A 13,191-nucleotide genomic window follows, 5' to 3' on the forward strand; every position below is an offset into this window, starting at 1 on the left:
AAAAATGACTAATGTAATCTTTGCAATAACTCCAAGTAAGTGCTCAGCAGAATTTCACTTTGAGAACTCAACAGGAGTCCATTTGGAAAATAACTTAATATGGAGATTTATGGATAATTAATGAGTATCCAATAAAGAATAGGTTTAATAAATCATGCATGGCTGATTTTCAGATGTATTCATGGAAAGCTGGGAAGTCCCTTTGACATTACTATAAAACACTGGGCCCTCAAGCTTCTTTGATAAACTCTTCTTGAAGCTGATGCTCAATGGTGCATTCCACATCTTTATACACAAGAGCTGTGGCACTCTGCAGGGGAGCTTTTGTGAGAGGGCCACCTGGCTCGTTCCCATTCATCACTTTATGGAAAACTCAAAGCCAGGGTGGCAAAGTACAAGTCTTGCTCTGCCTGCTTTGCAAGACAGCTAAAGTGGATACTAATAGAAAGATCTGACTCATGAGTGACCATCGTGATTCAATTCATAGTCTCTACATCTCAGAAAAAGGGATATAAAAATGACCAGGATTAAATACTAAAATGGTCAATACTGGCAAACATATCGACAATGACACTCTTCTTTAGGACAACTAAAGTACATACATTTGTTTAATATAGTTCAAAGTTTAAAGATTCGGTGACAACCAGACACATGAGCCGTCAGAAGGAACCAGAGCGTGTTGGGGTATCAGGTATTCGACCCACCCAAAGAGCCGAAAACCTGCTGTGACCAGTAAAGTGGGAAGAGGCAAAGTTTGTACACACGGGCAACCGGAAAGGTACGTATAAAGAATTGCTCCTTTATAGGGAGTTCATTGGTCTTGTCCACACCAATTCTGTTGAGCTGCATTTCCCAAAGTATTGTGTGAACAACTGTTTTCCACCTGTCCCGTTCACTCTATACATGTACGGTGATGTGCAGAAAAACACATGCTGTGAACAAGCCCTGAATACGTGACCATGTTTTATGGTTCACTTCAAAGTAGTTTTACGCGGAGAGAAAAATAGAGGCTGCTACTGTGGACCTCTCCAATTTAAAATACTAGGTGCCTGGCTGTCATGCTGATTTTATAACTTCAAGACATTTAAAGCAACTGACCGCAGAACAGGCTTGCAGACCAGGAGCGCTTGCTTCACTAGCTGAATACTTGCTCCAGGTCAGTTACTGGAAAAGCAACCAAGCCAGAACCGTAAGGCCCCATTCACACGGGACGCGTTGCCCTGTACAGCGTGAAGGGTTGTTTTCTTACGTGCCCAGAGCTGCGGGAAGAAGCATGTGGGCAGCTCATGTACCGGTAAGGAGACGCAGAAGCTGTGCGCCCGCACATGCTGCTTCCTGCAGCTCCGCAAATTGACAGCCACACAGATGGTGTACGGGCCTGGAACCATCAAGTCTGCATCCGAGGCCACACACAGCCTGTGTATGGTTGTCAAAACTTGAGCTGCTGGAAGCTGTGTGTGAGGGTGCAAAGCTCCAGCATCTCCATAGAGTTACATGAGCTGCCCACACAATTCTTACAACAGCTACGGGCACAACAAAAAAACAGCCTTTAATGATGTACAGGGCGACAGGCCCCATGTGAATAAGGCCTAAAGACAGGCAACTAGCACTTTCACAGGGAGGTCAGCAAAGAATCTCCATATTTCTTCCAACATAGGTTTCTTTTAAAACCCCCAACAAAGACATATTGAAACAAGTTAACTTACGGCAATCCTAGTTCGGGAAACCAATACCAGCTTTACTTCTATGGAAAGCACTCATACAACCAAATTATACTGAACATTTCTCCTGGAAAATCAAAGGCGGAACTATACCAAATATACAGAAATTAGTCAGCATGATTCTTCATCATCTAAACCAGGAGAAGTATTTTTCTTTGGGCTGGAATTGTGGTTAGAGTAACAGAAACCATCTGAAGGAAAAGAATTACAATATATTTCACAACTACTGTAATGTAAATTGAGGGATTAATGCAGGCTTCAGTTAAACGGAGTTCAGAGAGCCCTGGTAACAAAGGCATTCTCAGCCGTACAATAGGCCAAAAGAAACCTTTTCAATGTGTCATGAAACCACAAGTCACCATGACTAGATATTTAAATACAGGTTCATCTACAGCAAAGCGTACATATAGTCACTGTGAAAAGTGAAAGGGCCAACAGTGTACACAGTCAGATAACAAAGATGAATTAAAAGGTAATCATACACTATTATTTATTATATTTATATGGCGCCAACAATTTACACAGCACATTCGCATCAGTTCCTGCCCTCAAAGAGCTTACACTCTGAGGGCCCCATCTCACATGCATACATACAAGGGATACAAGAGCCAATTACCAGCAAAATGGACACATTTTGATGAACCACACTTTAAATGAACACTTTAGCCCAAAATGTAAAAAACGTACCCATCAGAAGCATACAGGGGCATATTACTTTAGAATCCCATTAAAACCAGGGCGACAGCACTTCAGCAGGCTTTGCGCACTTCAGCGTGCTTTTGATGCGCATTTCCCAGGTGTTTTCTGTTTATATGTATATATTAAAAGCGCATTTTCAGTTGTCCAATGAAAAGCAAGCAATCTCAGCTGCAAAAACGTGCTAAAAAAAAAAACCCAGCACCGATCAACGTGTTTCCATTGAAGTCAATGGGGTAAAACGAGCTGCTAAGTGCCACAAACGAATATTTCAAACAACAGGCGTATTTTAACACGGGAATCAGCGCGTTTGCGTGAACAGCCCCCATAGGAATACATCGGATTTTAAAAGGAGAACTATGAGGTGAGTGCTTTTCACTCACGCAGCTGGGCGGATCCCGGCATAATTGTCGGGATCCGAATTATCTGCGGCGTCTCAGTAGACCGCGAGCAGCAGCTTGCGGTATACTGCGGCGTCTCAATATACCGCAAGCTACAGCTCACGGTGACGGGAGGACGCTAGTTTGTGTCCTCCCGTTACCCTGAGAACTATGGGGAAAAGCCTTAACCCCAGCACTATAATATAACTGACTGGCACTTTAAGATGTTTCATCTTCTCCTAAACTGAGCTCTGCTGTTTAGGGAATGCAAGAGACAAAACTAGGTACTTCTACTGCTTCCATTTTAAAAAACAGTAAGGCCTGATGCTAAACATATTAAAAAAATGGATTTTGGGTCTTTATACACTAAATGTTCAGTTTTATACAGTCCTCAAAAGTTCACACTGACCTAATCTGCAATAAGCATGCTCCAGGTCACTAGCCGTTGCAGCAAATGATTAGCATCAGCACAAGCAGCGATGGCAGCCTCTGTATTTTTCTCAGCACGGGTTTCCTTTACCCTCCAGAGGTAAGCTGATACCATCTCACAAGCACAAGGTCATGACTTATGATGCAAGGCTTCTTCGGAGCTGGCTCCTAGATTTTGGAAACATTTATCCGGTAATATCCCACAGAATGCATCTCTAACCACTGAGTGCATAATCAAACCATAGTAACTGGAAAGAAGCAGCATCTAAACAGAACATAAAACATAGGCCATGAAATCTATCAAAGGATAAGCCAAAATAAGAACTCACCACAGTGCTAGACAGCCTCGTAGCCTGTGCCATCAGGACAGGAACATCCAGTCTACATTACTCAGCTTCCAAATGCCAGTTTACCAAACTTGGAAAATAACATCTTTGCTTTGAGGGCAAGGAAAACAATGCTGTAGGGAAAGTGACAAAGCATTCCATGAGCAATCTCACCCAACAAAAAGGTAAGAGGTAAAGGGAACCCAGGCACACCCTGATAAAGCGAGACAATGAATGCAAGTTCAACAGCAGCAAAGACTCGTCACTGACATAACCAAAACCTTTTCAGTTACATTTGAGAAAACTCCTCTATATGATCGTTGTGTGCGCCCATTAACACAGCATACATAACAAAACGTTATCAAAATAATTTTAGATATTTGGTGACTCCATGCTACTGTGAGCAGTGTGAAGGTAGAAGGACATACTGTGGGACAGACTGAGCTTCTTCTCATTAATATACAATGATTCTAAGGCTGCGTAAACACTGATAGATATTTTCTTTCAGCCTGCCAGGTTGAATAAAAAAAAAAAAATCTGACAGACTCCTCAAATCTACCACCCCACCGCTGTCAGAATACCCGAACAGTGCATACAGCTGCAAGCACTGTTCACCCAATTTTACAGCATGTCCCTTCAACAAAAGTTGAGAACACAATTAACTTTTTTTAAAGATATATTGCTCCATAGGATTGAATTGTGGCTGATTCAGCACGATTCATGTGTACTAAGCTTGAGTACCAAACAGCAGAGAATCCTCGATAAACACGCTCCTAGCATTGATGGAGGAATCTGCTCTATTTTTTTCATTCAGTCCACAAGTTTGACCGAACAAAATAGAGCAGCTTATGGCCAGCTTTAGTTTACTGTGCCGTATTCAGGGTACAACATGAAACATGAGCAGATCCCAGCCCTCCCAATCTCCTGAATCGTGGGCTTCTTCTCCTTGCAGACCTGTATACGGTACTACGGTGTGTTGCTCCGCCCACACAGCCATGTCATCTATTCGCAGACCCTTTGACAGGACCTATCAGCCACTGCGGCAGAGGGACATGTAGTTCTCAATGGAACACTAGTGTAGTGACATCACCACACCTCTAGCCATTCAGTCTTCCTCCGGTCCTTAATAGTGAATGTCTGGTCCCCGAAATCGGACAAAATTCAAGGAGAGGGCAGCCCTGCAAGCACCACTTGGCTCGACAAAAGTCAATTTAAAAATTGAGTGAGCTGGATGGAGAATTCTCAACCAGACAGTGACTGCAGGCACTGCGCAGGTTTTCAGACAGCTCAGGGTATCGTGGCTGCTGAACACAATAGCAGGCAGTGGACATTTCTCCATCCACACTATTTAGCATGGATAAAGGGAATTGATTGAAAAATCTGGCGGTGTATGGTTGGCTTTATTCAGCTGTGTAGCTGAGTCAAACATCTACTCTGAGATAGTTATGCACACCTGAAGAGAAGGGTAGAGAAGGGGGTAGTATGCCATGACACCAATTCACAATGGAGTTCAGCCTTAGGCTGGCCATACACCTATAGATTATCTGCAGCTTTTCTATGGTCAGATGGAAAAAGTGCAACAGATTCCTCCATCTACGCTACACTTTGTGGATGGAGGACTCTCCCGCTGGGCCAAGCTTCAGTATCTTGCTAGTCGGCCCCGCTGGCTGTCAAAATACCTGAACAATCTGATTGGATGCAGGCATTGTTCAGGTATTTTGACAGCCAGCGGGGCCGACTAGCAAGATACTGAAGTTTGGCTCATTGGGAGATTCCTCCATCCACAAAGTGTAGCGTAGATGGAGGAATCTGTTGCACTTTTTCCATCTGACCATAGGACATCTGCACATAATCTATAGGTGTATGGCCAGCTTTATACTTAAATTCCTCCCATCCTCAGTGTTGCTGCAGACCTGTGCCAATTTGTCTTAGCTTACTGCCCAGAATTCCAGGCACAAGGGTTGCAAACATACAGAAGAAAAAAAAGGATTGTGCATACTTTGTAAAATTACCGACAGCCAAAAAGCAGAATAAACAGACAAAATACCACAACAACCAGTCCCTTATTGAAGATGTGAGTGTAGAGCTGCAACAACGATTCGATTTAGTCAATTAAAATCGACGGTCAAAAACGTTGTCAACGTTTTCGATTGTCGATTAGTCGGCTATCTATTACATTGAATGTTCGCGGTCCAGCCCCCGGCTCTCCTCACATCTAGCCGGGCCGATCACATGACGGGTGCCGGGGATGTGAGTGCGACGGGTGTCAGCCGGGGGACGGAGACTATGGCTGGGGACGAGCTGGCATCCAGACTGAACCGTTCACATGACATGGAGGGAATGTTCAGACAGTAAGTGCCCGGAGCCTGGGACCCGACACCGTGCACCCCAATCCACCATCATACCCGTCCTCTGCACACTATTCCACCATCATACCGATCCCTGCACCCCAACCCACCATCATCATCATACCCATCCTCTGCACCCCATTCCACCATCATAGCCATCCTCTGAACCCTATTCCACCATCATACCAATCCTCTCCATCACTGCACCCCTACCCACCATCACACCCATCCTCTGCACCCCATCACACCATCATACCCATCCCTGCACCCCTACCCACCATCACACCCATCCTCTGCACCCCATTCCACCATCATACCCATCTCTCCATCCCTGCACCCCAACATCATACCCATCCTCTGCACCCCATTCCACCATCATACCCGTCCTCTGCACCCCATTCCATCATACCAGTCCTCTCCATCTCTGCACCCCATTCCACCATCATACCCGTCCTCTCCATCCCTGCACCCCATTCCACCATAATACCCCTCCTTTCCATCCCTGCACCTCATTCCATCCCTGCACCCCATTCCTCTATGCCCTCATCATACCCGTCCCCTCTATGCCCGCATCATACCCGTCCCCTCTATGCCCGCACCATACCCGTCCCCTCTATGCCCGCATCATACCCGTCCCCTCTATGCCCGCATCATACCCGTCCCCTCTATTCCCGCATCATACACGTCCCCTCTATTCCCGCATCATACACGTCCCCTCTATTCCCGCATCATACACGTCTCCTCTCACCAGCTATAGAGGAATAAAGCAGATCCCAGCAATAGTAATTATAATATAATTACTATTGCTGCTATTTGCTGTATTCCTCTATAGCTGCTGGTATTCTGCATTGCGACGCTGTATAATGTACTATATTGAACACCACACTTTTTTTTTACTTCCACTGCTCCAAGCTTGCTCCGTGAAGGACTACAATCTCAGTAGTCCATCACTGGAGCCTTTTTTTTTTCTTTATCCGATTAATCGAACTTAATAATCGGCTACCCAATCGATTATGAAAATAATCGTTAGCTGCAGCCCTATGCGAGTGCACTACAATCTTGCGCTTGCATGTATTTAACTTAGCCAACCTCACAGGAGTTATGGCCTCACACCAGCGGTCACCTGCCCAGCCCATAATCTTAGTGGATGGTAAAAACTAACATGCAACCTAACAGAGCCAATCTGTTTTTTCATACATTGGTATATATTTGTAAAGGCAGCTACAGAATCAAAAATGTGCTGTTTTGTACTGGCATAATTAATAAATTTATATTTTTCATTTAGACTAATGCCAGGAGCCAGGTACCCAAAGCTACTTAAAAAATGACAGCTTGTGGCTAAATTTTGATGGTTTCTCCAATTGTGGTCAATGGGGCTAACTCCTAAAAAATATCATGCTGACTCCTGGATTGGACAGACTGGCTCCTGAATTCCAACCATTTGCATACAAACTAAAGCTGGCCATACACCTATAATTTTTTTTTCATTCGACCAGCAGGTTGATTGACCGGATTACTCCATCAACACAAACAGCATGTCAATCGAGGGATTGATCCCGCTGTTTACATTGTATTCTGACATGTGACACCGACACCTGTCAGAATACCCGATCAGAGCGGGCAGCTCATTGACTGTCGGATCCGATCGAAAAGCCGGCTCTTCGATCTGCTGATTGAGGAATGCCAGCCCAAAGGGAGCCGACAGCCCCAAACACTAAACCGGCCGAAATTCGACCAGTGTATGAGCAACTTTAGAGAAGACAAATGTTTACCTTTTTAGCATACATTGTAAGAGAAGAACACCATGGGAAGATGCATGTTTAACCTCTAAATACCAATACTCCACCTAAAAGCACCATCTTTCTCTGAAGGACCAAAACACAGGTAGGGCCAGGAAAAGGGTCACTAAAAGTCAGTATAGGGTACCCGGAAAGCCAATTTGGAGAATTATCTTAAACTATAAGGGCATGGAAAAAAGTGCATGGGAGCTCAGCATGAGAGTCAATGACAGCTCTTTCTAGGCATTAGATTACAGTTTCCCATGCTGGTCCTCATGTCCAACCAGTCGCTCCTGTCTTGCGAATAGCCACAAAAGTAATTAAACTGCATTGCCTTGACATAGATCAACTTCTGCAAACGGAAAGTTACCTGCAAAACTGACCTGAACCTGCATAAGACCACTGATTTCCAAAGTTTAGGGCTTGTTCACACCAAGCGCGTTCCAGGAGCAGAGCAGTTACAGACCGGGTCAAAACTGCGTCCAATGTATTCCAATGGTATTTTGGGATCTAGTTCACAACGCAGCGTTCAGTTTCAGAGCATGTAAAAAAAAACTGCAGCAAGCCCTATTTTACCTGCTCTGGAACGCACAGAAAGCCCATTTTAAACAAAAAAAAGTTTTTTTTTTTTTTTAACAGAAAAGGGCCCAGAACGCATCAAACACGCGGCAAAAAACACAGTATAACACACTGCACTGCGTGTGCAGAAACTCATGCAGATCTGGTCTGCATTTGGTGTGAACAAGCCCTTAGGCAACTCTGCAATGAATGTGAGAAAGCAACTTCAGAAACACATGACCTCTAGATTGAAGTAAGGAGTAAACAATGACGTAGATAACAATTTTACACTTTTCACCAAGACCCTGTTATACACATTTTTAATGTTGTTTTATGGTCCATTCTTGTGCATTGGAAGCCCATTCAAAATTAAATGCTTGCAACCTGAACCAGTTATACTAAGATATGATCTTGGTTTAAATTGTTTTTTTTTTTACAGCCAACGATGGCTGTTTACATACAAGCATTCCGAAGGCTATAAAACTGTACAATTCCTTGTGAGGTGCAAAGGAGTGTATGCCCCCCTCGGCGGCTGGCTATCCTGGGCTCCGCTCTCCCTTGTGTGGGCCCGGGACCAGCACCGTGGGTCTGTTCACTTTGATCAGAGGGAGATCAGCACCAGCTGATCTTCCGTCCGATCACTGAAAGCGGAAGTGATGTGCATTACATCACTTCCGGTTTCAGTGTGTGATGAAACAGGATATCTGCTTCACCAGCTTCTTTGGTGGCCATACACCTTACAATTATCTGCAGTTTTTCTATGGTCAGATGGAAAAAGTGCAACAGATTCCTCCATCTACACTACGCTTTGTGGATGGAGGAATCCCCCACTGGGCCAAGCTTCAGTATGTTGCTAGTCGGCCCCGCTGGCTCTCAAAAAACCTGAACAATCTGATTGGATGCAGGCATTGTTCAGGTATTTTAAGAGCCAGCGAGGCCGACTAGCAAGATACTGAAGTTTGACTCAGTGGGAGATTCCTCCATCCACAAAGTGTAGCGTAGATGGAGGAATTTGTTGCACTTTTTCCATCTGACCATAGAAAAGCTGCACATAATCTATAGGTGTATGGCCAGCTTCACACTGGTTTTCCTGCTCACTTATAGTCTCCATCGGACGCCAGTGTGACAAGGTGACAATGCAGGAGAAAAACTGTTTCTTAACTATGTATCTTTTAGCTACTATATAGTCATTTGCAGGTAACATAGTGATGGCTCCTAAGTTTTTAAAGCTGGTTCATAGTTCTGGGTGAGATTTGTCCAGGACTAGGTCCCCATTCACACAACAAAACGCACAGCACATAAATTCCCATTGATATCAATAGCCCCCATTCACACCTGAGTGTTTTGTCACAAGTTGTAAAATGCCTGTCGCTGGAAAAAGTTTCTTTGGGTCGTTTTGCAGTGCGTTATGGCCCCATAGACTTCAATTGAGAAGCCTGCTTTGCACATTCCTGTGCGTTTCCTCGTTGACCGCAATATTTTTTAAAATGTGCGTATAACAATTGTGAAAATATGCACAAAAAAAAAAAAAAAAAAAAAAAAAAAAACCGCACAAAACATGCTAGGCAAAAACGCGTGGAAAAAGTCAAGGCACACATGCAGGTATGAAAGGGCTGTTATAGATCCCTTTAAATATGCATTTAAAACATATCTAAACCTCCGCAACAAAAATCTAAAATTTTGCCGCTTAGTGGATTTCTTTTATTTGACTGTTTTCAACCTAGTAATCCTGTGAATAAAATGTGCAGCAGCCACATAGATGAATGTGTTTTTACTGCAGGATAACAGACAAGACTCTAAAAGCTCTCCCACTCAGATCAGACGGGCGGCCTGCCAGACTGTGCACACTGCTAGGAATCAGGACCTGGCTTCCCCTATACCCTGCATCATGTGACAAGAAAATGACACACACTGCTGAGCACAGAAGCCAAGTCCCACACAGTGCAGCATGGTGTTGATCAGAATCAGGGATCCTATGGCCAGGACATCCCATATATTTGGGGACTTTTATAAAATACACAACTAGTGAAAATGATATGGAAAGTCTTGCGTCAACCATGAAGACCTAAACCCGCAAATGACACTGTTGTGGGATTATGTGGTTTATGCTCAACCTCTAATGATTAGGTCAAAAAAAGCCAGTCTATCATCTTTCAAAGACTCATGCTGGCCACAGACATTGCAATTTCAGTCACATTTTCTTAAACTGAACCTGTCACTTTAGAAAAGGGGAGGTGCTATTTTTTCATGGTGAAGGATCTACGTGACTACATGGTAAATCCCAGAACTATCAATGTACAAGCCGACCTAACCTAGCCCAAATTCGATGGTTTCCTAAACCAGTGCTGGACAAATCCCAGGAGTCAGGTAGCCAATGCTCCTTAAAAATTAGTCTGTGCCTAACTTTTGAGGTTTTCTCTAGCTGTCGTCAACGGGGCTAGCTCCTAAAAAAATAAACCTGCTTGCTCCTGGATTGGACAGAATGGCTCTTAAATTCCATATTAATTTGTCCACCCCTGTCCTATACTAATTAACCTAAACCCACCCATCTAGATGGTTACCTATTCCTTAGATTTTACTTCTCCATGGTTTATTTACTCTGCTTGGCCTGATATTCTTTCCTGGTACAGACAAGCCTTTGCGATGTCTCCCCATACACTTGAATAGGGCTACGCTACAGATGCTAGGGGTTCAGCCCCTATCCAAGTCCATAGAAATTCACTTTGCAGGCACATCCAGCATCAGAGAAGATTTGTTGGTGAGGATGGTAAGCATCTGGGTGTGTGGGATCTAGGTTAGACAGGGAGCACAGACCAGTAAGTTTTTGTTTAGAAGTGAACTTGTGCTCCAATCCAGTCATGTGACTGTCAGTGCTCACATGACTGGATTGTTTACAAGGTAAATGGAGGCCTCAGTGTGCTCTGATGAGGCTTCCTATTCCTCTTCTGAAGCCCTTGTGGTGTCATTGGGGGAAGGTGGCCCAAGCTGCAGACTTTGGAGGGGGGGGGGAAACCCTCATAGAAGACAGGGGGTTACAGAAAGAGCTAAATACCTTCAATGTGTAGTGTGGTGACAGGGTCTCTAACAGTGAAGCCAGGGGCAGGCAAATTCAGCGTTCCAGCTGTGGCGAAAATACAAATCCCATCATGCCTGCGACTGTCAGTCTTGCAATGCCTCATGCGACCTGTAGTTCCACAACAGCTGGAGTGCTGGGTTTGCCTATTCCATTCACACTTAAGCATGAGCATTTTCGTAGCATGGTAGCTTTTGTTTTAGTCAATGGAAATCTAGTTACTAGCAGGAGGAGACAGTTGTTAGGCATGAGAAGTGCACATTATAAGTAATTTTTAAAAGGGGCCCTCACATTGAAGTCTATGGGGCCAAAAATGCAAAAAAAAAGAGCTAATGTACTTTTTGAAGCTACAAGCAAGGAGTTGCGCTCTGGTGGGAATGCTTCCATAGAAAATGGGGGCTGTTTTTAGAAGTCCACAACATATCAGTCTTCTAAGCACTTACTGCTAGACAGACAAGCATCACTTTCATTCAGCTGAATGCCTCTTCTATGGACTCACAACTAGATGGCATCTGCAAGCACTGGTGTAGTACACATAACGTAACCAGGATATCGGAGAGAATGAAAAGCCCCTCAATTACTCCAAGGTACAGCTAAAGTATAGCTGGATAGAAGGGAAAACTCTGCCTGTGCATTGCGATCGTCATTTAAAGCTTTATACACACACAACAAAAAGTTCAAAACAACAACCTGGAAGCGATCGAACATCCTCCACACACAGCCGGACACCGGAACCCACCACACATGCCCCGCCGCATCCACGAAACTAACCGGAGCTCATCACAACGGGGCAGCCATGTTCCCCGCCAGAGCTCAGCCCGGGGCTGCTGTGGAGGATGTGAAAGCATCGCAGTACATGAGAGGCCTAAAGCTCGCCCTATTACCCTCGTCCGGTTACTTACGGCTCTCCATCGGGAACCCGGGAGGCTCCACTCCCGGCCGCAAATCACTCCCCGGGCTCCAGGCCGCCAGCTGGGCCGACGCTGCTCGCTCTGCGCAGATTCCACAAACTACTGCTTCCGGGTCAGACGAGAACCGGTACGGGTGCGCGCACTATCCAGCTGTGGGTGAGCGGCGCGCGAGCGCTTCTTCTCATTCCTTCGTGACGTCACCGGCTGGAACGCAGCAGGGGCCTTCCCTGCTAGAGTCACTGCAAGGCACTGTTCTATCTGTCCCTGATTTACAGGGACTGTCCCTTCTTTACTTCTCAATGGTCTAATGTATAGGCCTGTAGACAAATGTACTATATGGTGAATCCATACATATGTCTGTATAAATAAAAAATGTCTGTATTTTCATGCATTTTTAGCACATTTTTTTCTGTTTGGTTTTCATGTGCTTTTCTTGCTCTTTGGACGTGTGGAATGGAGGGGGGGGGAAAGTATAGGTTGCTAGGGAGCTTTTTGTCCTGCACCAAAATGTGCAGAAATGCATTTTACATGCATTCTCTTTGAAGTCTCCAGTTTTAACGAGGAACTTTACCCATATCCTTATAATGACAACAAAGGCACCTTTAGAAATGTTTTGTTTTTTTAACAGGTACCTTTAGAAATGTTTAGTAATGACAATATACAAACACATACATCTAGATAATTGACGGGTTTGTATTCTTTGCATTCCTCATTTCTCTTTTCTTCCCCAGTCTTCTGGCAGTGGTCATGTTTACTAAGGGCAGATTACTAGATCTCCCTTTACTTTCTGGAACTCTTGACACATGTGACTAGGACATGTGACCATGCACATCATCTCAGGGGAGGAAAATGCCTTTCCCTGAGATCTCGTGAGATTACAGATTAGATTTCCCAGCAGTGCTCTACTCATGCAACCTTCCCAGGATGCAACACATGGGCACGATGACATCATTTGTGCCAAAGAATACCAG

General features: G+C 44.5%; 1 protein-coding gene across 1 annotated transcript in view; it reads right to left on the reverse strand.

The window, feature by feature from the left end:
- Positions 1-12,423, reverse strand: part of FRS2 (fibroblast growth factor receptor substrate 2) — a 51,304-nt gene extending 38,881 nt beyond the window's left edge. The window contains exon 1 of the mRNA XM_018576378.1: positions 12,212-12,423. The gene's annotated coding sequence lies outside the window, so the exon portion shown is untranslated. The remainder of the gene's footprint in view (positions 1-12,211) is intronic.
- Positions 12,424-13,191: the final 768 nt, after the last annotated feature.

Source organism: Nanorana parkeri, unplaced genomic scaffold (genome assembly GCF_000935625.1).
Source record: "Nanorana parkeri isolate BGI_ZX_2015 unplaced genomic scaffold, ASM93562v1 scaffold65, whole genome shotgun sequence".
Classification (NCBI taxonomy): domain Eukaryota; kingdom Metazoa; phylum Chordata; class Amphibia; order Anura; family Dicroglossidae; genus Nanorana; species Nanorana parkeri.